We start from the raw sequence: 25,909 nt of genomic DNA, 5'->3' as shown, positions 1-25,909 counted from the left end.
AATTCATTATCCAAGGCCTCTATTATGTTCTAGTGTAGGCACTAATCTTAAAACCTTATTTTAATACTTAGAGCTTATGGAAATTTCAAAGATTTGAATATCTCTAAGGCACATGTTTGTATACTGTAGGATCTTTTCCCCCTTGATGTGAAAATAATCTAGTTTGGGGGAATGACAGCATTTTCTGAAGAATGGCAATCACGCTGAAAACAGTTTCAAAAATTGATGGGGCCTTCATGCAATGTCTCTTCGAATACAAATGGAAGCAGTAATAATGCTGTACCTTGTTATTTTATCTACACAAACATCTTCCCATATTTTTATCCTACAAATAATTAGAAATACAGCTGCTGTTAACCATTACTTACAAGAGATCCACTGTGAAGAACTATGATATAAATAAATCTCACAACATAATTTAGTCCACAGTCTATTAAGATGTAAGACAATGGTGGTGAAAATATATCCTTGATATGTTATGTGAGCAAACAGCTTCACATAAGTTATGCTCCTTCACAGCTACACAATCTGAGCAATACATTTTCAAAATCTTTGTTTTATATAGAGCAATGTGGTGATCTAATAACATAACCTCTAACAAAACTTTCTGCTTTATATGCTGGCTATATGTCATTAAAATATATGAGAAATCAATCTATATTTAATCAACATTTGTGTTTTCCATCTTGGTGGGCACTCAAACTAGTTAACAGAAATAAAAAATGACATTGTTTTGAAAAACTGTTCTCACTAGTTTCTTCCCTATTCTTTCATATCCCACTCTTGAAACACAGATAGATAGAACAGGTTAATTGGTGCAGTTGATATCACCTAGGTAAAAATGTAGCCCTTGATTCTCTGATTCTTTAGTAGCCCCAAAAGGAAAGACTTCTCCTGCTTTGCTTAATAATAACAACAATAACAAAACAACAACAATAATAAACAGCATTTCTATAGCATCTACTATGGGCCAAGGACTGTGCTAATTACTTTTACAAGTATAATCTCGTTCAATCCTCACAACAATCCTGGGAGATAGGTGCTGATATCCCCATTTACAGTTGAGGAAACTGAGGCAAACAGTAGTTAAATCACTTGTCTTCATAAGTGCCTGAGGCCAGATTTGAACTCAGGTCTTCCTGACACTGGGGCAGCTAGGTGGCAGTGATTAGAATGCTGGTCCTGGAGTCAGGAAGATTCCTCTTCCTGAGTTCAAATCTGGCCTCAAACACTTACTAACTGTGTGACCCTGGGCAACTCACTCAACCTTGTTGTCCTCAGTTTCCTCATCCGTAAAATGAGCTGGAGAAGGAAATGGCAAACCACTCCAGTATCTTTGTTAAGAAAACTCCAAATAGGGTTATGAAGAGTCATATGTGACTAAAATGACCGCACAATAACAACTTCCTGACACCAGCCCAGTACTTTACCCACTGTATACTCAGTTGTATAAGAGAGAGCAAAAAATCCATTTATTTTGATTCCATGAGTAGTTACTGGTCTATCAACATCTATTCTCTTGGAATCAGAGCATCATAACAGAGCTGAATGGAAAAGCATGGTCCAGTCCCTGCCTTCAGGCCTGTGAATGTTGAAATCAAGAAGAGAATACACATTCTCTTCTGAAAGATCTTTAGAAAACTGTCCGCACTTGCCTATTATCCTATCACAGTGTTTATTACCACGAATGTCATTTGTACTTATCCATCGAATCCTCTGGTATAGTGGTAATTGGTAAGACCTTTCTTTTATTACTTCTGAATCTCTCCCAGAGATGTCAATTTAAGAGTCATAATTGTCGGCTGTAAATAGAGCTCAGTGGGTTTCTGCTTGACCTATACAGTTACTTCAAGCAAATAATATAAGAAAGAGATAGATAGAGATGTTGAGCCAAAGTGAACTGAAAGGGAGACTTAAGCTTTGTATTTGTAATTGTCCTTGGTACAGATGCATTATGGTAAAGTGGGAAAAAGAAAACATTAAGTGTGCAGGAAAGAGGCCTGGCTTTAAATCTACCTCCTTTTCTATGACCAGGGGCAAAGCACCACAGCTGTCCAAGCCTTAGTTTTCTTCATCTGTAAAGTGAAGATAATAATAATAGAAGCATAGATTTAGAGCTGGAAGAGATCTTACAGTTTTCCAATACAACCTTTTCATTTTATAGAAGAATAAAGATATATACATGTATATGTATATATATATACATACATGTATATGTACATGAACACGTGTACATATATAGCAATATACAAAACTTAAAGTGTAACATATATATATATACACTGTGTATATATGTATGTATATATATACTGTGTATATGTATACGTACATATATACACGCTGTGTATACATTGTATACATATGTAATGTGTATATATACATATAGCTTTGCAAACCTTAAAGGGATATATGCATATACATGCCAGTTATTATTCCTAATATATATATATATATATATATATCAGAATATGCACATATTCATTTAATCCTAACAGCAGGTACTGTAAGTATGGATCTTGGACAAATTACTTAGCTCTTTACACTCAGTTTACTACTTCATAAATTGTTTGTTGCTCATATATATTACTTTGCAAATATTAAAGAGCTATATAAAAAAGGCTGATGAAAGGCCTAGACTAAGTTTTCCAAATACTATGTTTAAGCTATGTTTCTGTTTTTAAAAATTCCTTTCTAAAAGTTTAATTTTCAAATTCAATTAAAAATATAGAAACTTTCATTGGTATAATAATTATTGATTGCTGGTTTTCATATCCAAAAGAGCCATATGTTTTAATGCATAACAGACAAACAGAAAAGAAACATTTTTTTTCTGAGAGATGTCTTTTCCTTTGCTTCATAGTTTTCAAGTTAATCTAAGCAACTGTATTGCAATCATAATTTAAAATCCAGAAAATAAGTTTTATTCAAAAATGTCCTTAATACATTAAAAATACCACTTCCCCCCAGTCAAGTAGTTTCTTTTCACTGAAAGAAGTGCCTTAGAAATAAAGCCCAATTGGATGATGGTTCTGTGTGAGCAGATGTGGCATTCCTTCTCAAGAGATTGTTGCAGGGTTCTTGATGGTAAATATTTTGGTCTCCTGGATGATTCTGGTCTCAAATACATTTAAGTTGGTCATATATGTGGAACCTCTTCTGAGTGTGTTCTGAGAATCAACATCTCATTTCTGGCAGCAGTCCCAATGTCCAGAACAACTGTTTTCTTATCTCAGGGTACCAGTGAAAGCTTGCTATCCTTTACAAAGCAAGTTTATGTAATAGACTCTCATATCTTTAATGTCTGGCAAGTCCATTTTTAGTAGTCTATCAAAAGCAAATTTATAGGAAATCAGTTTTTATATGACACCATGCTGTCCTCTGGCATTTTCCCATACAGATGTTTCCCTCACTTCTAAGTGTAATTCAAATGCATCTTTGTGATTCACTCTCTAGAGTAAAAATCACCCATTATCATACTGTACCAGCTACATGGGGGTATTGTCTACTGAATTTAAATAGCAAACTACACGCAAATTTATTTATTCCAAACCAAATTTAAAAATTTCCCTTTCATGACTGCTGCCCTATGTTATTAAGAACTTGAATGGTCACTGCTCTGCATTCAAAGCTTTTCCTCCCTAGAGGTCCTGGTATTCAATATTATGCCCAAAGAGGTTTCTAGAATACCAAACATGGTCTATACTATTTTAGGGAAATTCTTATTTAAACCATTTTTAATGCATAATGAACAGAATGTGCCAAAGCTCTGCACCCTGGAGTTAAGCCATATTTTAATCTACATGGGGGCCAAACTAGAAAATTAAAAAGAATGCTAATGTTATTTAAGCTGGGCCAGAACAGCACTCTCAGGAATTCATCCCCAAACACGTTCATTAATCCTGCTGGATCTGGGGGTTGATTACCTGACAGGGTCAATCAAAAGGTAAGGCAGGGATAAGTTAAAGAAATAAATATGGAGTTCACTTGGAGTACTGGGGAATGGAACTAAGGAGAAATAATTTTCCATTCCATTCCATTCTATTGCATTCAATAACACATGCCAAGCATTTGTAACAGAGGTTTTTGAACTTTTTTTTGTTCATAATACAGCATTATTCTTTGCCATCAAGAATGGAGTACAGGAGAGTTAGGAAAATTTCCTATGTGATTGTAAGCCTAAGTTCAAGATCCAGATAATTCTCAGGAGTCTCACACACGTAATTTCAAGTGGAAGTTCCATATAATTCATGGCACACCTGGCTGAAACTCACTGTCCTGAAGCCTATCCTGGAAAGCCACTGATTTACAGTGCCCAGGGGGAGGTAAAGTTTAGGTAAAACATGGCTCTTGCCCTTATGAAGTGAATTGTCTAATAGGGCAGTATGGTTCATGCACACTATAATACAAAGTTACACGAATTTAAGTGCCAGTAAACCTTTATATAAGGTCCAATAAGGACAGAATATGACCACCTGGGAATGGGGAGGGGGGAAAGGTCGTTAGAGAAAGTGGCATTTTATTGATGCAAAAGGGATATGTCAAAATTCAGCAGGCAAAGAGTGGGTAGCAATTGAGGGGGGGAGGGTTCCAGGCTAGGGGGAAGAATTAGGTCAAATGTAGTATGAGTAAGAATGTGCTAGGAATAAAAGGGATGGGGAAGGGAATAATTATCAGGAAAGGAATAGTTATTTTCTTCAAAATGCCATGTATAGGAATGCAAATTCCACTAATATTTATAATCTTTTATGATATTTTGTTGGAGTAAGAATAAGAAATTCAAAAATCATCTAAACTGATAAAAATTTATTCTAAAGTTAACTTTATAGAACTTGACTATGTCACTGTGTAGTTCTTTAAAACAAACTTCTGTGGACTGATCTTAATGTTATTTTAAATTTGTTAAGATCAAAACATTATTTATTCGATCACAAAAAATCCCTAATTATATCCTTAATATCACTGTGCACTTACTATATGATCAATGTTGAATACCATAGTGCTTAATAAAAATGAGGTGGAAGGATTCTGAAAAACACAATCATCAGCCTCTCATATATATTGATGTGGAATAACATTATGTATCAAGAAGATATACTCATATGAGGAAATCCAGTAACTGTATTGTGGCACTAAAAGTGTGATGGAGTATAGCAGTTATTCTGAACCTGTTTCTAAACAACTAGCAAGAACTGGCTGCTGAAATGGAAACAATGAGTATCTTAGAAGAAGTAATGGTTCCATCTTAGAATTAGTGATAGAAATGAAGAAAGCTGGGCAGTCTGAAAAGCATCCCAAATTTCTTGAGAATATATTTCAAAAGGTTCAGAGGAAAGGATGGTTTAGGGTCTGGTAGAGTGAGGTGGTCCCAGAGGGATAAGAAGCTAACAAATGAAATTCTAAACATATAAACAAAACAATTTCAACTAGGAAGGAAAAAGGACAACTGCCTATAAGAGACCTATGTGGATGAAATCATGAACTAATTTAAATATAAAAAAGACATATAAAAGATAGAAGGCAAAGACAGGTAACAGAGGAAGAAGAGTGACATGTCCTGAATGCCAAAGAATAGAAAGAAATGAGGCTGGGGATGAATGTTACTATAAGGAGGTTGATCAAGGAGACCTTGGAACATGCCCAATTGCATGACTTCAATGATTGGGTTTAAGAGACTAGAGCTGCTGCCTGATTATTGGATGAATGTGGCCCCAGAAGGATGGACTGTAGTCATAAGACTCCCCTCTCCTATGGTGTATAAAAGTGAGCTGTTTGCACTTTCTCTTCACTCAATTTGTCACTTGTATTTCCAGACCACAGTGTAGCAGAGTATACCTTCTTTCTAGAGGGGCAGGGGGAGGAATTCCTGCCTCACATGGAATGAATAAAAAAGCATTTATTAAGTACTTACTCTGTTAAGCACTGGGGTTACAAATAGAAAAGCAAAGGAAGTCTTTGCCCTCAAGTAACTTACACTTAAAAAAATAAGTTTTTATTGATGTCTTGTTTCTTACATCATCATGGTTTCCCCATAAATCCCTTCTTCTCCCCCTCCCAGAGACCTATGTTATGACAAACAGTAGTTTTTAGAGAGAGAGAAAAATCAAAACTGATCAAGACATTGAAAAAGTCTGAAAACATGTGCAATGTGTAATACCTTTGGACCTCTCCCCTCCACAAACGGCTAAGCTGGGGATGTTCTCTCAAATCTCTTCATTCAAGTTCTACTTCATCTTCATAATTTTGTTACATACATTTTTGATTTTTTGGGGTATCATTGTTCTATGCATTTACAGTGTATGTTGTTTTCTTGGCTTTGCTTACTTCACTTAGCATCAGTTCATATATATTTTTCCATGCTTCTCTGTATTCATCATACATAATTTCTTACAATATAGTAATATTCCATTAAATTCACATACTACAATTTATTTAGCTATTCCTTAACTGGCACCTATTTTGTTTCTAATTTTTAGCTATCACAGAAAATGCTACTATAAATATTTTGGTATATATTTCTTTGAAGTATAAGCCCAGCAATGGAGTTTCTAGTTCAAAGGCTATTGACATTTTAGTCACTCTATTTACATAATTCCAAATTGCTTTCCAAGATGGTTGTACTCATAGCTCCACCAACAATGCATTTGTGTGCTCCTCCAATATTGACTATTGCATTGTTTTGGTAATTCTTGCCAATTTGAAGGGTGTAAGATGAAACCTCAGAATTGTTTTGATTTGTACTTCTTTTGTTATTAATGATTTAGAACATTCTTTCATGTGATTGTGAATATTTTACAATTCTTGCTTTGAGAAATATTTTGTTCATATCTTTTGACCACTTATCTATCGGGGTATGGTTATTAATCTTATGTATATTTAAAAAAATTTATATATCTTGGATACCAAACCTTTAAGAGGGAAATTTGATATAAAGATTTCCCCCCCATTCAACTATTTCCTTTCTTATCTGGTGCATTAATTTTGTCTATGCAGAAGCTTTTGTTTCAAGTAATCAAAATTATCTATTCTGCCTTTCATAATTGCCTCAATCTCTTGTTCTGTTAAGAATTCATCTTCTACCTATACCTGTGAAAGGTATATGATCTGTTTTTCTTTTTTTTCTTTTTTTACAGTAGGATCTTTAATATTAAGGGTTCATGTCTATTTAGAACGTATTGTAGAGTATGGTGTAAGGAGGATCTTATATTTTAATAGGGAAAGATAAAACCCATAGGAGAGTTGTGGCCAGGAAGAGGTACTTCATTTTTTTTTTAAAGAAAGTTAAAGGAATAGTGAATGGGACCACAGGACATTAGATTGTTATACCACTTTCAGGAGCAATAGTAGAGATGGTTTGATCATGATTCCCAAACTGGAAAGCAGGAATGTGGAAGAACAAATTTTGGGGTGAAAGATGATATATTTGAGATAATAGTGAGCCAACAAAATGGGAATATTTTGAAGATAGTAAATGAGAGATACGGAATTGGAACTCAGATAAAACTACAAGATTGTGAGTGTAGATAAAATAGTTGAATCCATGAGAATGTACAGTATGAAGTCTCTAAAGGAGAAAGGAGAAAGTGAGACAAGCAAATGGCAAAGAATTGAGCTTAGGGAATGTTGACAATTCATGAACTGTAGGAAGAAGAGCCGTTAAAAGAAACCAAGGAGCAGCTGAGAGATTGGAAAAGAAACCAGACATCATGGAAAGCAATCAAGGAGAAAATTTTAAGGTTGGGGGGAATTTGATCAATGCTATAACATGTAACAGAAAGATCAAAGAGATTGAGGATGGAGATGAAGTCACTGGATTTTGATATAAGGTTATTAATAACTTTTAAGAGCACAGTTTGCCCAAAGCAATGAGACCATTAGTCAGGGAATTAAGTAAGGAACAGGTAAAGAAATTGAGACAGTGGTTTTAGACAATATGAAACATCTGGTGACAAAAAAAAAAGAAATATAGGCAGAGAAATTGGCTAAAGAGCAAATACATTGTTTTGCTCTTCGAACCAGTTCTCTTGGTTTTATTGATGTATTTTTTAAACTGATCTAGTGTCTTTATCATATTTTTTTTCTTTCATTTTATGTGACTCTCTTCTTCTGTTTATTTCATGCCTTAGGAAGTTAAAGTGAAGAGCAAACTACAGTAATTAAAATGTTATGTTGTTTAATAAGACCTGGAGTTGAAATATATTGATAGGCAATGATAAAGAACTAGAAAAATGAAGATAGGTATTTCATTGAAATTGCTGTCTGTGAGGTTTCTGTTTCCTCTTAGTGTGATGTATAGAGTGACTATTGCAAGGATAGGGCTTCTGTAATTTAACTTAAAGGCCAAGTTACATTTGAACACCTTTCAAAACTATTAAATTGAAATAAGGATAGCACTTTTACATCTATTTTATATATCAAAAAACAGGTTGATAAAACCTTTAAGACCACTTACTAAACTTTTGAAGATGGGCAAATTATTTATAAAGATTTCAAAAGCATAGAAAGTTGGGAAACATTCCAGAAGAGAAGGCCATATGAGTTATAAATGAGATCTTTAGTATCCGCAATAGCTGTGGAGATCTTCATAGCTAACTAGAATTCCTCACCACTAACACATCCTGTAAATACACATTCTGTCAGACATACAAATACCTAACTCTCAGACCAAACTCTGTGGTGAATAGAATACCATGGAACATGGTGATAGATTTTCAACTAACCTTTTAGCATCCAATTAATATTTGATGTCTGTAGTCAAGACATCACATGCGACTACTTGAAGATAACTGTATAAAAGAGAACATCCTATCTAGTACCAGCTTCTGCTTGCTTGACAATCTCATAAAGTTTCATAATCAATATTAGATAGGACTGCTCAATTAAGGAAGAAGATCCAATTGACTCAATCATCCTAAATTACATTTTGATTTAAAGAAGAAAACCTTCCAAGCAACACAAGGCAAAATAAAAGAAGATATCTATATAAATGAAGTGCTTATTATATATATATATATATATACACACACACACACACACACACACACACGTGTGTGTGTGTATACTATTTTTTCATAGCTCAGAGTAGAATGTAGTTTAATTTTAGTTTCACTGTAAAATTTTCTTAGTATAAAATTGGAATATAATAGCATTCTTTAGGGTATCTTATGTCAACTTGGGCTACCACGAATTTAGTCTAGATTGAATAAGTGCTTAAAAAGTGCCTCTTGAGGGGAATTTTTAAATAATATTTTAAATAATGTTAAATTAATTTTAATTTTAAAATTAAATTAATTAAATAATATTATTCAGTTAATATCTGATGGACACTCACCATGTACATTGTACCAGGAACTGAGATCTTACATAAGGAATAGGAGCTCTGACAGTAATAGGTATGGCAACTTTTAAGATGGAAAGTATGCATGGGATGGAAGGATCATAGATTCAGATCTAGAAGAGACCTCATCTCATCCAACTGAGAAACAGATGAGAAGACGGAGACCCAGAAAGTTAAGTAACTTGCTCAAGGTCTTAAAGGTAGTAACTTGCAAAGCCAGGTCTTCCGACTCCAAATTCAGTGCTTTTACATGAAAAAATTTACATGAACTTATGCAGAGTGAAATAAACAGCACTAGAACAATAATTTATACAATAACTAAACAATATAAATGAAAAGCTCAATAAAAGGAGGCTAAACTCTGATTAACTGAAAAACCAATAATGGTCCTGGAAAACAGATAATGAAACATATCTCCCTTTTCTTGGCAGAGAGGCAGGGAACAATTAAGGTGGAATATTGTATTCATTGTTAAATGTGGTCGCAGTACTAGGTATTTTTGCTTGACTATTTTTCTTTATTATGAGGGACAGTTCAATTTAGTTGTGGAGAAAGACATAGTAGAAAGGGAGGTGGGATATCTCTAGAAATTATTATGACATAAAACATAAATATCAATGAAAAGTTTTTTTAATAAGCAGTGCTAAGTAAAACTACTAGGTATAAGACAAAATTGTCTCTCCTGCAGCCTTCTGACACCCTCAGCTGATTGGTTTGTCTTTGCTAGTTATCACAATCCAAATAGTTCTCCCACATCATTGACAAGTTCCACAAAGTGTTGCTTTGATAACTCTGCCATCGTTTGAAATAAATTCCTTTTCTTTTTATCCTCTCCTTCTTGTCTTCCCATTTTTTAAAACTGCTTTCCCAGGCAGATTCTTGAACCAAATTTACCCCCAAATTATCTATTCTACTACAAATCTATTTATTGTCTGACAAATTTTGGATCATTATGTTATATTGCATGAGCACTGGGCCTGAAGTCAGGAAGACCTGAGTTCAAATATGGCCTCAGGTATTTATTACCTCTGTGACCCTGGGCAAGTCATCTAACATCTGTCTGCCTCACTTTCCTCAACTGTATAATGGGGAAAATAACAGCATTTACCTTTCAGGTTTGTTTTGAGGATGAAAGGAGTTAATTTGTATAACACTTGGCATAGTCCCTGGCACATAATAGGTACTTAATAAATAGTTGTTCCTTAGTTCTTCCTCCCTACTAATATTCTCTAAAATTTATTCTTGCATCACACATACTTAAAACATATTTTGTGAGATATCTCAGGGGAATGGACTGCTGGGAGTCAGGAAGACTCCCAGTTCAAATCCAGCCTCAGATACTTACTAACTGTGTTTCTGGAAAAGTCACTGAATTTCTTTCTGCCTCAGTGTCTTGAACTGCAAAATGAAGATGAAGATAGCACCTACCTCACCGGGTTGTTGTGAGGATCAAATGACAGAATATTTATGAAGTACTTAGCACAGTACTTGGTATACAGTAGGTACTTAATAAATGCTTGCTCCACTAATGCATTGTTGGTCAAGTTGTGAAATGATCCAACCACTTTGGAGAGCAATTTAGAACTATGCCCAAAGGGCTATAAATATGTGCATACCCTTTGACCCAGCAATAGCACTTCTAGGACTGTATCCCAAAGAGATCATACAAATGGGAAAAGGACCCACATGTACAAAAATATTTATAGCAGCTCTTTTTATGGTGGCAAAGAACTGGAAATTGAGAGGATGCCCATCAATTGGGGAATGGCTGAACAAGTGGTATATAATGTAATGGAATACTATGAGAATGCTATGAGAAATGATAAGCAAATGGACTTCAGAAAAACCTGGGAAGACTTGTATGGTCTGCTGCTGAGTGAAGTGAGCAGAACCAGGAGAAAGTTGTACATAGCAACAGCCATGTTGTGCAATGACTAACATTGATAGACTTAACCCTTCTCAGCAATACAAGGATCTAACACATCTCCAAAAGCCTCATGATGGAAAATACTATCCACAAAGAAGAAAGAACTATGGAGTTTGAACGCAGATCGAAGCATACTATTTGCTACTTTTTTTCTTCTGGTGTGTTTTGTTTCCTCTTTCTGGTGGTTCCTCCTGTTGGTTCTAATTCTTACTAACAACATCACTAATGTGAAAATATGTTTAATAGGAATGTATATGTATAGCTTATTTCAGATTGCTCACTGTCTTGGGGAGGGAGGTGGGAAGGGTGGGGGAAAAATTTAAAATTCAAAAGCTTATGGAAGTGATTGTTGATAAATCAAAATAAATTAATAAAAATTTTTTTAAAAATAAAATAAATGAGCAATTTAAAAAAATGCTTGTTCCCTTCCTCTTTCCCTTATAAACTAGGATAATATATACATATATGCATATACGTGAACATATATGCACATATGTGTATATGTACATATATGTACACAGATACACATGTACGTGCAATATAATATATAATTGAGAGCTTATTCATTTCATATTATATGAAGGTAAAGATAGAAGGCAGTCTGATTATGCTTCCTAAATCCTGCTTGTGACTCTTACTGAATAATATCAAAGGTCCATCAACTACAAACTGATTGGCAGATAAACTTAGGATCCCTGGGAACCAGGAAACTTCAGCTCTGCTTTCAGAGTCCACAGAGGTAACCCTGGAGATATGACTCCTGTCAACTCTCTCTGCAGGTTCTGCTGTCTATCCTTGCCTCCTTTTTTTTTCTCCCTTGAGGAAGTCCCAGAGTGGGGACTTTGGAAATGCCAGAGAGAAGTAGCAGTGAGCTGGTCTTATGCTATAACCCTCATACTGAGACAGCTCAGGCTCAGGGGTTTTGAGGACTCCTGATGCTCTGAGCTCCTAGAGAAGGCCTTAAAGATCCAGTGCTCAGAACTTCAAAGATGGTGGTGGTGGTGGTGGTCTAATCTCAAGAAGTGAGGGCCAGTACAAGACAGTTCAAGAACCCAGGGAACATGAAGAGATACAATGCAGGAAGACTACCTTACCCAAAAGTGCAGTAGGGGGAAAAGCGTGGCTGTGGTAGAAAGCACCAATTTGTGAACTAAAGGCAGAGAGAAAAATAAATCTAAGAAAACCTTTTTCTCTATCAAAAATTATTACAAGTATAGAGCTTTCCAAGAAAAAAGAGAGTTAACCCTGACAAATACAAGAAGAAACTCAGAAAAAAAATGTCCACAAGGACATGAATAAAGGGAGGAAATGAATCAAAATATAAAAGCTCTGGAGGAAAGAACTGGAAGGAAATTAAGTAGTTTAGAAGAGAAAGTGGTAAAACTTACCTAAGAAGTAGATTCCCTGAAAACTAGAATAGCCCAAACAGAAAATCTATGAGAATGCATGAAATAATAGAACAAAATTAAAAGGCTGAAAAAATAAAAGAAAATATGATATTTGGTATCATAAGCAATTGACCTGGAAAATAGATCAAGGAAGGGTAATTCAAGAATCACTGGATTCCTGAAAACCATGATTAAAATAAAAATCTGGGCATTATATTTTAAGAAATCATAAATCAATACTGCCTAGATCCAGTGGGAACTAGATATTAAAAATAAAAAAGTAAAGATAGAAAAAAAAATCTACTAATCACCTCCTAAAAGGAATCTCCAAAATAAAAGTTCCAGGAATGTCATAGTCAAAATTCAAGGCTGCTATATATTTAAAACAAAACAAAACATTGTAAGCACCCTTCCCTCCCCCACCCCAGCCAAAAAAAGGAGTTCAAGTATCAAGGAACTACAGTTCCAGAGATCTCACCCCACCCCTTCCTCCATGTTTTTATACTCTTTTTATCATGGACTCCAGCTGAAAAATATCAAGTTCTACTCTCATGTTCTTTTTTTTCTACACTAGTATATTTTCTTCATTTTACCTTCCTCAAGCCCTCAGAATAGAACCAGTGCACGCCAGCCCCAGGATCTCTCCTCTCCCTCTCTTTCTTTCTCTCTGTCATTTCTCACACACACACACACACACACACACACACACACACACACACACACACACCCACCATTTAACTTCCTCAATACCCTTTGAAAACATCAAGGTGTTTCTTCTCCCTATTGGAATGACATAGCATATAGTTCCTTTCCACTGACCAAATAAATTTACTTATCTAGGTTTCTTAAGACTCTTGTGTTTGTATTAAAAACCTTTTCTTCTAGGGGTTCCTTCCAGAAAGTCATTTTAGATCTTTCTATCTTTACTTTGATATCTGGTTCTACTAGATCTGAGCAATTTTCATTTATAATTTCTTGAAATCATTAGATAAACCTCATTTCACACACACACATACACACACAAATAGTTTGGTGTAAAAATACATCAAATTCTTCAGGAAAACCAGCTGAGATGAGAACTTAAGAGAGGTGATGATAATGAGAAGAGGACAGTCACAAGCAAAACTTACTTTCTGATCTTGAGAGACTGAAAATGGAAAACAAACAAACAAACAAAAACTAATAACTAGAATCTAAAATGGTGCCTTAGCTTGCCCCTTAGATAATTGGGTAGTGGCTGAATGAAATGTGGAAGCTAGGCATAATGGAATAATATTGTGCCATAAAAAAATGACAAGAGAGATTATTTCAGAGAATCCTGGTAGTATGAACTGATGCAGAGTGAAGCAATTAGAATGGGGAGAACAATTTATATAAGGATAACAACATTTTAAAGAAAATTAACTTTGAAAGACAGTAACTATGACCATTGTTACAACAATCAAACACGTCTTCAGAGAACTTATGATAAAGTATACTACTCACCTCCTGATAGAGGTAATGGACATAGGAATCAGAGATACACATTTCTTGACGTAGCTACTATGTGAATTAATTTTGCTTGAATATTCTTGTTACAAGTGGTTTTTTTCCCTTTTAGGTCAGATTTTGTGGGGGAGGGAAATTTGGAGATGGAGATTATTAATAGTTATAACAAAAAAGAGGGCCATTGTGACATATTTAAAAACGTACACAAGAGAAAATAATAAATTTCAGAAGGAAGCACGGACAAGCAAGACTATTTTAAAAGTAACATGGAATTTATTATATGCTTCTTAAAAAAGCAAGTGGCATAAAATGAAGACTCAGACTTTCATATAGAATTCTCTTTTTGTGTTCTGCTAATTGTTTATTGAAGTGCTCTTTTTATATTTAAGCTCAGAATTTTAAAAATGAATATTTTTAAATAAAAAGAAAATCAAGAGACAGTTCCATATGCTCTAAAAACCTCTACTTGGGCAGCATGTTTGTCCAGAGCCTCATGTCCAGGTTAGATAAGGGAAGCCTCAGGAAGGCAGCATATCTTGAGTCTCATGTTTCTCCTTTAATGCCAGTACTTTCCTTCTGTCGATTATCTCCAATTTATCCTCTATATGTCTTGTTTTACATTGTTGTTTGCATGTTGTCTCCCCCATTAGACAAGAAAAAGAGAGGAGAGGGTGGGGGGAGAAGGGACAGAAAGAAGGGGGAGAGAGAAGGAGAAGAAATAGAAAGAGGGGAGGAGAGGGGGAGGGAGAAGGAGAGGGAAAGAGAGAGAGAGAGAGGAAGGATTTTTATCTCCTGGAACATACTTGGGAAAAGGGCTTACACAGTTCTATTCAACCCACCTCCATTTCTGACCCTCTATGTTTATCGTCTGATCAGGTATTCACTATACAATCTTTCATTATAGCCAATTCTCTCCGTGATCTCAGTTGACTTTTGTCTCTTACCCACTCCACTCCTTTAACTCACATACACTCAAGAAGAGAGTCTTGCTGTATTTTAACTCTTGTCACACACTTCACCATGCATGGTGTTCTTTGTGTATGGAAGGGGAAACGAGACAGTACAAGCTACTCTAGTATCCTTATGCCAGCAAGAATGACTACCATACATTGAATAATGTTACTATGCTCATTATTAAAGAAGAAAGCAAATGAAATTGCTGAGAATGGTTTGAGTAGATACAAAAGAATGCTTCCCATACCAGATAATGGGAATTAAGATGATTTTTTTGCTCTGATATCTAGAATTATAGGGGAAAAAATCCAGAAACATAATTGCAAAAATGCAGTTTATGTAAGTTTGGGTAAAACAAAATGCCTTTTGTTCTCACCTTAAAGTCCTCACCAAAAAAATCTTTCGCAATTCCAAACTGGTTCTGCTATAAAAATGGAAAACGTCCAAAATGAAAATAATGATTTTGCCCATAGGGATGCAGAACCACCATTTTTATTGTACAAAGCTTTGTTTTCTTGGATGAATGACAATGAATCACCTGCCAAACTCAAGAAAACCTTCATTTTCTGGTGGGCATAAAATGTAGCATTTAAAGCTAGAATTCCCCTCAAATTGCATATAATCCTGGGGCAGAGATCTAGGTGGTGCTAATCAACCTCGAACTTTTTTTTTTTTTGTGGGAGGGTAGTTGGGAGGAGTACATATTTGTCAAAGTGACATGAACTGCAGAAAACCAGGGTTCAAAGCTCCACTTCCCTTATCTCTTCAGGCCCAGCAACAGCCTAGGGGTGGGTATGGGATGATGTGGCTTATATACCAAAACTATAAAAAAGGGAGACCACAGAAAGTAGTTGCTTTAAGGGTTAGATGGTGAGTTCCAGATTGCCCATCCTGCAAATGGAACTTTGCCACCTGTTAACAACCAGCAAAAATTGAAACCTTTTCTTAGCCCACTTCATTCCTTTAAAGGTGAGAGACATGACTGAAAAGAGCATTTATTAAATGCTTACTATGTGCAAAGCTCTGGAAACAAAGAGAACATCAAGACAGTCCTTGTTCTCAAGGTGCTCACATTCTAATGGGGACACAACACACATAGAAGGTTTTAGCTGCAAGACAGCTTCATAAAGTCATCAGCCTCCCTCTCTCTTCCAGAGTCATTCCAGGAGGACTTCATTGAAGTCCAATGGCAAGATAAAAGTCAATGATTGGCAATGACTTGGGATGCAGTGGATGACATTGGCATTTTAGATGTCTCATCAAGCTCTAAGCGCTCCACAGAGCCTGCTTCAGCCACCTTCATGGCTGTTGGACGTCTACCCATTTCACCAGGGGAAGTCATCACATGCTTGGGACGGTAGTCTCTCTAACTCACCTCAGGCTCTGACACCTGTTGATTACTCTCAACCTGGCTTAGCTTGTCTTTGGAGATGGTTTTGCCAGGCTGCAGATGCCGTGCATGCTATGGCTTCTTGGAACCACAGATGATAGTTGGGTGATAAGTGGACCCCAAAAGTAGTTGAGCAGCCCTGAAAAGGGCTGGCAAGCCCTCACACCAGAGGTGCTAGTCCTCTCTGAACACCACATACACCCTGTTGAACAAATAAACACACCAACTATGCTACTTCTTAGGAAACATACAGGAGGGCTTCTAGAACCTTTCTTACTAGCAGGTTTGCTTTTGATCTGGTCAGACAGGAAGACAACAATGGGGACATAATAAGGGGTTAAAAAAGCTTACTTTATTCTAATCTAGTCTTCTCAAAGAGAGTTTGCTGAAAATGCGAGCTCCAACTCCTACAGCATTCCCTAACCATCCTTCTTGCAGGGGCCAGCATGAAGGGGGGGGAAACTACTCCTCATCTCCATGGGGTTCAATTGAGACAAGCACAACTTGTGCACTCCCCTAAATCCCCTCAAGCCTCAATGAGGCAAACACAGATTCTCCCTCCCAAGCCTTGATAGGGGCCAATCAAAGCACACACAGCCCCCTATGGGGGTCCCAGACACTGACCAGTGCCCACTTGCTTCATAGGGCAACAGACAAAGAAGGCATATTGCCAGCAATAGCCTCACAATTTTATATCACTTCATCCCTATATCTACTGTGCAAGCGTGGTGGAAACTGTTTTGAACCATGATTGTGAACTCATATCTAACACCTGGGAAGTAAAGATTGTTATGGCTATGTATCCTGGGAAGAAAACTCTATGAAAGAAAAATAGAATATTCACTTTACACACATTAAAATTCGCCTTACTTACACACCCCTAGCTAGGCTATTTACCAACTGTTTGACCTTAGATAAGTTTCTTTTCCTCTCTAGGCTCTAACATTCTCATCTATAAAAATGGAGAATTGGTATAGATGACCTCTAGGGTCTTATCAATGACCAAATATATGATCTAATTTCATAAGAATGTGGAAAAGTAGGTATTCACAAAATAGTTGCTGATTGGCTGGCTGAAGAAGAAGAGGGAATTGGTTTCAAGTACATTAGGCAAATTCATCCCTTAACGACCATGGTAATGAAGGCAGAAGTGTGCTAAGTGGCTGGCAGTGTAATGTTCATTCCTCATATACTAGATATCCTCTGCCCCAAACCCCTTACTGCTTATGTTATTCTTGCTGTGACAAGAGCATGTTGCTAGAATCACCAAATGATTAGAGTCTGAAATGATTTGACATAGTATTATCCAGATTCCACCATGTTTTTTCATTAGGTAGATCTTACAATGTACATTATTGCCAGCACATGTTTCAAATTCATCCCTTGATGACAACGGTAATGAGGGCAGGAGTATGCTGTTAAGCAAAATGTCAGGGATAATTACTCAAACTGAAAGTTTTTATTCTACTTTTCCTTTACTCAGTGCATGTAAAAGATAAAGATTTGGCACTTCTGAAGACTAAAATGACCTGTTTGGTCACATGAGTCAGAGAAATTCTAAATGTTGAGCTTCCTTTGGCTGGAAAGAAAAAGAATTAAATGGGGGTTTGATTAAGGCAGTTAAGATTATAAAGCCTGTAAGTGAAACCTGATCAGTCTGTTCTTTTACTGTGTCTCATAATATGAGAACAAGAAGGTCACTCAATTAAATTAATGGTTTTAAAATTTAGAATGAATAGTAAAATGGAAATTCTTCTTTAGATGGTACCTAGGCAGCTGGTAAAAATGTAGTACTAGAAGAGAGGGCGCCAGGTTAAGTGCTGTAACAGAATTTTAAAAGCACCATATCAGCAGGAACATCATAAGCATTTGTAGCTAAGCACCAAAAATAAGAGTAAATTAATTAATTCAACAAATATGCACTGAGCCTCTACTCTGTGCAAGGCAAAGCTCAAGCTTCAGGGTGTATTCCAAATTCTGCTGTCTAAAGAAGAAATCTACCTTTCCTGCCATCAAATACAGGATTATGGTCTACCCGGTTATTTATATTCATTCATTCAAATGATTATACCTACTATGTGCAAAGCACAGGGTTGGCTACTTCTGAAGCATCTTCTGAAAAGACTAGTTTTTCCTGGACTAGATTTCTCTGAAATGGATCTATTTATCTCTATTAACTGTCAATAACAGAGAGCAGCCTGTTATATACTATCCTTCTGGATATAGTATAGCGGTTTAAGATGGGCTCTAAAGAGATATTCAAAGCAAATAGCTCATAAAAATATGAGAGTTGGAAGGGACCTCAGCCCTTCCTAGTCCAGCCCATATAGTATAATAACTAATGCACTCAATTAAAGTAGCTATTGTTCTATAAAGAATAGAAATGGCATGCTAAGGTGACCTAAGCAGAGCTTTTGCCCTGGGTGATGTGACTCAAAGGGATATGAGAACAGTTGGGCCCCTGCAAATTCTGGAAGGATGCTGCAGAAAGGCTACTAAATAACATGGAGGCTGTGTGGGCTTGGAATCAGTATGAATAAGGGAATGTAGACTATGTAGGGAGAGATTCCTTAGAAGAGATCAGGCACCTTATTACTGGAGATTAACCTATTCGCTTTTTAAACAGTTACTTCTCTTGTATTCTGACCTTACATTGCCACCACATCATCTCCTCCCTTTTCTATCAGCCAACTATTGCCTCTGAATGTCCAGGTAGAAGAGGCCTGTAGCTGATATCAAGGCTATTGCTGTAGCAGCTCTGTCTTCTTGCTCTATCTAGTAGATGTGGGAGAATGGGTCCTTCTCAGAGACAGGATTTGGGAGCCCCATTGTCTAGAAAACACTGCCACAAGTGGAGGAAATATCTATGTTATCACACAAAGTGTGCTATCATACAAAGTGCTATCCACTGAAACTTCTGAGAAAACAAGACCTCAGTTCTCTTTTACCATTAAGTGACCAAGGAATGGATTCAGCAGCCATGTATAGAGGTACTATTTATTCTGCTTCACCAAACTATCTGAGATAAGCAATGATGTATCTGTCTACCATAATCATTCAGTGTCAAGACTCTAGGTTTCACATGGGTGAAACACCAAGCCTCTTGCTACATCTCTGGGCTATTGTTTCATTTGTAAAATGAAGGAGTTAGAATGGACAGCCTCTAAAACCTCTTCTTAGCTCCAAGTGCTATAAATCCTTTGATTTCCAAAAATTGAGGCAATTACCCAAGGATCCCTCCACCCCGACCCCATTGTAAGTTTGTTTTGATTTCCTGTGAAATCCAGATAGAAGACTTTTATCTCTTTTCTGATGGATTCAGGAGAGTATCACGCAGGACTGACTCTCTTAGGACAAATTATTCGCCCACCCCATTCTGTCTGGAAGCAGGCTTCAGAAGGCACTTATATTAATAATTATTCTCGATTAATTACGTAATATTGATCAGCTGAACAATCCCCATTCCCTTACAGACATCCTGTTTCAGAGGCAACAGAGCCAAACTCTTGGACAGAGCTCTTTGTGTTTGGAAGCAGTTGATTCTTCCCCTATTTATTGCTCTAAAAGATTGGGTAGATGTGCTTTTGAAGACTGACTGTAGCATGGGCCTCCCTGTTGTTAGGCAGACTCAAGTGGCTCTGCTCTCTCAGGTGGCTTACACTAAGAGGACAGAGAGACGAGAGGCCTTGTCTTGGTGGGAGTGTATAGATATTATTATTAAAATAAGGAGTTGCTAAGAGGGAGATTGATGCCTAGCCTCATAATACTTGGTCAGGAAATTCCAGGAGAATAGGAAGGAAGAAACAAGGGGGTCTTTGTTCCTGATGTCTCCTCTGCCTTGACTAACTTTCAGTGCCCTCATTTTATGAAATCTATAGATTATCAGAAGGGGGATCATGCTCCCCAAACTTGTTAAATTCTTACCAATGCATTAAAAGAAGGTTACAGATTCCATGCTCAGGTGACAGTTTATTCGGTGAAAGGTGGCACTACATGGGGAAAAGATTACTGTTCTGAGAGGATGACTGAAAGTATGTGCACCTATCATATAAGTCATTCCAAATGTATAGTGGAGATGGATTTATTGGGTTGGTGGGGTGTGATTTTAGTTTAGGTTATTATTTCATCAGCCCAGTTTACTCACTGTAAGCCCTTATTGTTGCCCAAATCATTCCTCATAATTAACACCAAGCAGGGCCATATCTCCAGAAGATTTCTACCATGTCAGTAGACATGGACTTTAATAGGTTAGAAAGAATCTAGGAATGTTCTAAACTTGGGCCCACTGGTGCCAGCACCCTCTTTGTTGATCTTCATAAAGGTTATATCCCAGTGAGCCTCTTCCCCTTGATAACTGTCATCTCTGGCCACCTTGATGACTCCCTGTGAGGATTTAGACACTCTGACTACCCTAGTACTTGCCTTTCAAACAGCTCAGATTATTGTGGGCTTAGAGAGGCAGCAGCAAGTTGGCAAAGTGAGATTTGGCATTTTTGTCCAGTTGACCCAACACATCTCCTCCATAACAACCAAGAAAATGCACCAGACTAAATTCTGATGGGAAAGCCAAGAAAAAGACTTTAAAGTATTCCTGATGAAAAGACAAAACTAAATAGAAAATTTGACATTCAAACTCAGGACTCAAGAGAAGCATATAAAGGTAAATATATGAGTGAGAAATCACAAAGGACTAAATAATATTAAACTGTTTACAATCTTATATGAGGAGAGGATACATGTAATCCCTCAGAACTGTATCATCACCAGGGGTCTTAGAAGAAATCTAATTAGACGGAGGGTCTGGGTGTGATTCCATTATGTTGACATGATCTCAAAAGAAGAATGGTTGGGTGGGGAAGAAGAATGAACTGGAAGGGCTAGGGAGGGATAGGAAGAATGGGAAATTAGCTCACATAAATAGGTCTCAAAAGGAAAAGTTTATACTATGTAGGAGACAGTGGGGTAAGGAGTGGGAAATGCATGAACCTCACTGTCATTTGAACTGGTTCAAGGAGGGAAAAGTACACATATACACACAGTTGGGTCCAGAAATTTGTTACCCAATAAGGAAGCAGGAGGCAAAGGGATTAAAAGAAGGGGGGGGGAGAAGAAGAAGGGTAGATTAAGAGATGCAATGGTCAGAAATAAAATAGGCACTTTAAGAGGGGACAGGGTTAAAAAATGAAGGATAAGTATAAAGGATAAGATGGAAGGAAATGTACAGTTAGCCAACATAATTGTGAATATGGATGGGATGAGTATCCTTGAAAGAGAAGATGGCAGAATGGATTAGAAACAAGAATCCAAAATCCAGAATCAAATATTGTTTATAAGAAACACACTAGAAACAGAAATATCCACATAGAATTAAAATAAAGGGGTAGAGTAAAATCTATTATGCTTCAGCTGAAGTAAAAAAGATAGGGAATGACAATCATGATCTCAGACAAAGCAAAAACAAAAATAGATCTAATTAAAAGAGACAACCAGGGAAACTATATTTTGCTAAGAGGTACCATAGACAATGAATTGATATAAATACTGAACAGATATGCACCAAATAGCATAGCTTCAAATTCTGAAAGGAAAAGTTATACAAATTAGAAGAGGAAATAGAAAATAAAGCTAAATTAGTGGAGAAATTCAATTTACCTCTCTCACATCTAGATAAATCTATTTCTTAAAAAAGAAACAAGGAAGAAATTAAGGAGATGAATAGAATATTAGAAAAGTTAGTTATGATAATCCCCTGCAGAATAAAGAATGGGAATAGAAAGGAATATGCTATTTCTTATTTGTGCATAGTACTTCCCAAGAATGACCATGTATTGAGGCATAAAAACTGCACAGATTCAGAAAAGCAATAATAGCAAATGCATTAAATGCATCTTGATCTGACCATAATGCAGTAAAAATTACATTCAATAAAGGGCCATTGAAGTATAGATTAAAAATTAATTAGAAATAAAATAAGCTAATTCTAAAGAATTGGGTGGGTTAAAGAGCAAATCATAGAAATAATCAATAATTTCATTAAAAATAATGACAACAATGATACAACATAAAAAAGTTCGTGGGCTTAGGTAAGCAGTACTTGGAGGAAATTGATTTATCTAAATGCTTATATCAATAAAAGAAAGAACAGATCAACAAATTGGGCATGCAACTAAAAATAAACTAGAAAAAGAATAAATTAATAAAACCCAATTCAACACCAAAATAGGAATCCTGAAGTATCAAAGGAGATTAACAAAATTGAAAGTAAAGTGAGTAAATAAAACCAGGAGCTGGTTTTATGAGATTAAAAAAAACTAAACTAAAACACCCCAATAATTTGATTGAAAAAAGAAAACAAAATTGACAGTATCAAAAATGAAAAAGGTGAATTCATATACAATGAATTAGAAATAAAAGCAATTATTAGGAGTTATTTTGACCACTATATGCCAATAAAACTGAAAACATAAATTGCTTAGATTAACAGAACAGGAAACGGAGTACTTGAATAACCCTAAGTTAGGAAAAGGGATCGAACAAGCTATGAATGAGATTTGTAAGAAAAAAAAAGCAAAATAAAAACCTCAGGACTAGATAGATGGATTTACAAGCAAATTCTACAAAACATTTAGAGAACAATTATTTCTAGTACTACATAAACTGAAAAATTTGTAAAGAAGGGGTCCTACAACATTTCTTCTATGACAGACATGTGGTCTTGATACCTAAACCAGGGACAGTCAAAATAGAAAAAGAAAAATATAGACCATTTCCCCTAATGAATATTGGTGCAAAAATTTTAAACTTAATTTAATAAAATACTAGCGAGTTAGACAAAGATCATACAGTATGATCAGGCTAGATTTATCCTAGGAATGTGAGGCTGGTTCAATATTAGGAAAACTATAAGCAAAATTGACCATGTGAATAAAAAAAAACCCAACAGCAAAAATCACATGATTACTTCAGTGGATGCAGAAAAATCTTTTGACAAAAATGCAATGTCCATACCTGTTAAAAATACTAGAAAGCACAGGCATAGGTGGAAATTTCCTTAAAATGATAAGTAATATTTATCTAAAACCAAGAACAAGAATTATCTATAATAAGGAAAAGCTAGCTTTTCCAATAAGATCAGTAGTGAAGCAAAGATGTCTATTATCCCTACTATTTATTATCATAGAAATGCTAGTTGTAGCAATAAGGCAAGAAAAGAAATTGCAGAAATAAGCAATAGGCAATAGGGAAACAAAACTAATACTTTTTGCAGATGATATGATGGTTACCTAAAGATCTCTAGAGAGCCAACCAAAAAACTAATTGAAACAATTACCTCAGCAAAGTTGCAGAATATAAAACAAACCCACACAAATCATTAGCTTTTCTTCATATTACCAACAAAATCCAGCAGGAGAACATAGAAAGAGAAATTCCATTTAAAATAAGTTCAGACATCATAAAGTACTTGGGAGTCCACCTGACAAGACAAACCCAGGGATTATATGCACACAGTTACAAAACACTTTTCCTGCAAATAAAGACATATCTAAACAATTGGAGAAATAATAATTGCTTAGGGGGAGGTTGAGTCAATATAATAAAATGACAACACTATCTAAATTAATTTACTTATTCAGTGCCATACCAAAATACTAACGAATTACTTTACAGAGCTGAACAAACAAACAAACAAATACCAAAAAATTTCATCTGGAAAAAAAAGGTTATGAATTTTATGAGGATCATTGGAAAAAAAAAGGACAAGGAAAGTGGCCTCATTGTACCAAACATCAAACTATGCTACAAAGCTGTAATCATAAAAATTATTTGGTACTGGGTAAGTAATAGCTAGATTGATCAGTGGAATAGATTAAATGGATATGTAGAAGCAAATAAGCAGAGTTACCTAGTGTTTGATTAAACCAAAGACCCCTGCTTTTGGGAAAAGAACTTACTACTTCACAAAAAACTCCTGGGAAAACTGGAAAGTAGTCTGGCAAAAACTAGATGTAGACTAACATTTGACACCGAATAACAAGACAAGTTCAATATGAGCATATTAGTGGGCACAAGGAAGAAATTACCTGTCATATCTTCAGATAGGGGAAGATTTTATGACCAAACTAGAGATCAAAAGGTTTCTGGGAGATAAAATGGGTGATTTTGATCATATAAAACTTAAAAGATTTTGTATAAACAAAGCCAATGCAGCTAAAATGAGAAGAAAAGCAGGAAACAGGGTTAAAAAAAACCCAAAAAACTTTGCAGCAAATTTCTTTGATGATCATTTCTAAAATATATAAAAAGCCATTCCCCAAATGACAAATGGTCAAAGGACATGAACAGACATTTTTCAAAGGAAAAAAAAATCAAAGCTATCTATAGACATATGAAAAAAAAATCTCTAAATCACTAATAGAAAAACATAAAATAAGACAATTCTAAGGTACCATCACACGTTAAGGTGGCTTAGATGACAGGAAAGGTAAATGACAAATACTGAAGAGGTTGTGGGAAAACAAATACACTAATGTACCGTTAGTGGAGCTGTGAACTAGTCCAACCATTTTCAAAAATAATTTGGCACTATGCCCAAAAGGCACATAAGTGCTTATATGTACAAAAATATGGCAGGTTTTGTGTGTGTGTGTGTGTGTGTGTGTGTGTGTGTGTGTGTGTGTGGTGGAAAAGCATTGGAAATTAAGAGGATGTTTATCAATTGGGGAATGGTTGAACAAGTTATGATTTATAAATGTGATGCAATACTACTCTACTATAAGAAATGATGAAGGGGGTGGTTTCAGAAAAACCTGATCCACTGATGGACTTCTGTCTAGCCCAACTCACACTGTTGTGAGTCCCTGAGAAAAAGGAGAAGGGTTTGCCTAGTTAACCCTTCTGCCTAGCCCAGGGGTAAAAGTCAGAGGATGGCCAATGGCATCCTTGGAAAAACTTGGAGATCATTGGCTAAAAGTTTTGGTTTCACTCGCTTAGAGGTGGGTGTCTCCATGAGGGAGAGATAGTAGTCAAGGGACTTTGCAACAGAAAATGAGAAGCAGAGCAAGCAGAAGGAAGATGTTATCTTAGGCCCAGGGGCAGATTGCAAGGAAACTGCTTATAAACTCTTTAGCTTCTGTAAACTCTTTAATTCATCCAAAGATATTTTTGCAGATGTTACATGTTACATGGCAGACACATCCTTTGAGTCTTTTGATTTCGGTGGCCAGCTTTCAGTTGTTGTTTGGTGCTACTTTGGTGCATTTTCAATTGACCTCAGGCTCCATTGTGATCTTTTTAACTGGTGATCATTATTTTTGATCTGGTGACATCATGGCATGAATATTCTGAGTCTGGGAAGGTGGTTGTAATTTTGATGATGTCTGCTTTTCCCCCTTTTCTTTGATTAGAGTATGTTTTATGTAAAGTTCTCC

General features: G+C 36.0%; 1 protein-coding gene across 1 annotated transcript in view; it reads right to left on the bottom strand.

Moving 5' to 3' along the window:
• DMD (dystrophin) overlaps positions 1 to 25,909 on the bottom strand; it is a 1,828,382-nt gene that overhangs the window by 230,035 nt on the left and 1,572,438 nt on the right.

The sequence above is a fragment of the Phascolarctos cinereus genome, unplaced genomic scaffold, assembly GCF_003287225.1.
Source record: "Phascolarctos cinereus isolate Bilbo 61053 unplaced genomic scaffold, phaCin_HiC Scaffold_726;HRSCAF=1367, whole genome shotgun sequence".
NCBI classification, from domain to species: Eukaryota; Metazoa; Chordata; class Mammalia; order Diprotodontia; family Phascolarctidae; genus Phascolarctos; species Phascolarctos cinereus.
This window is presented reverse-complemented; position numbering and strand designations above follow the sequence as displayed.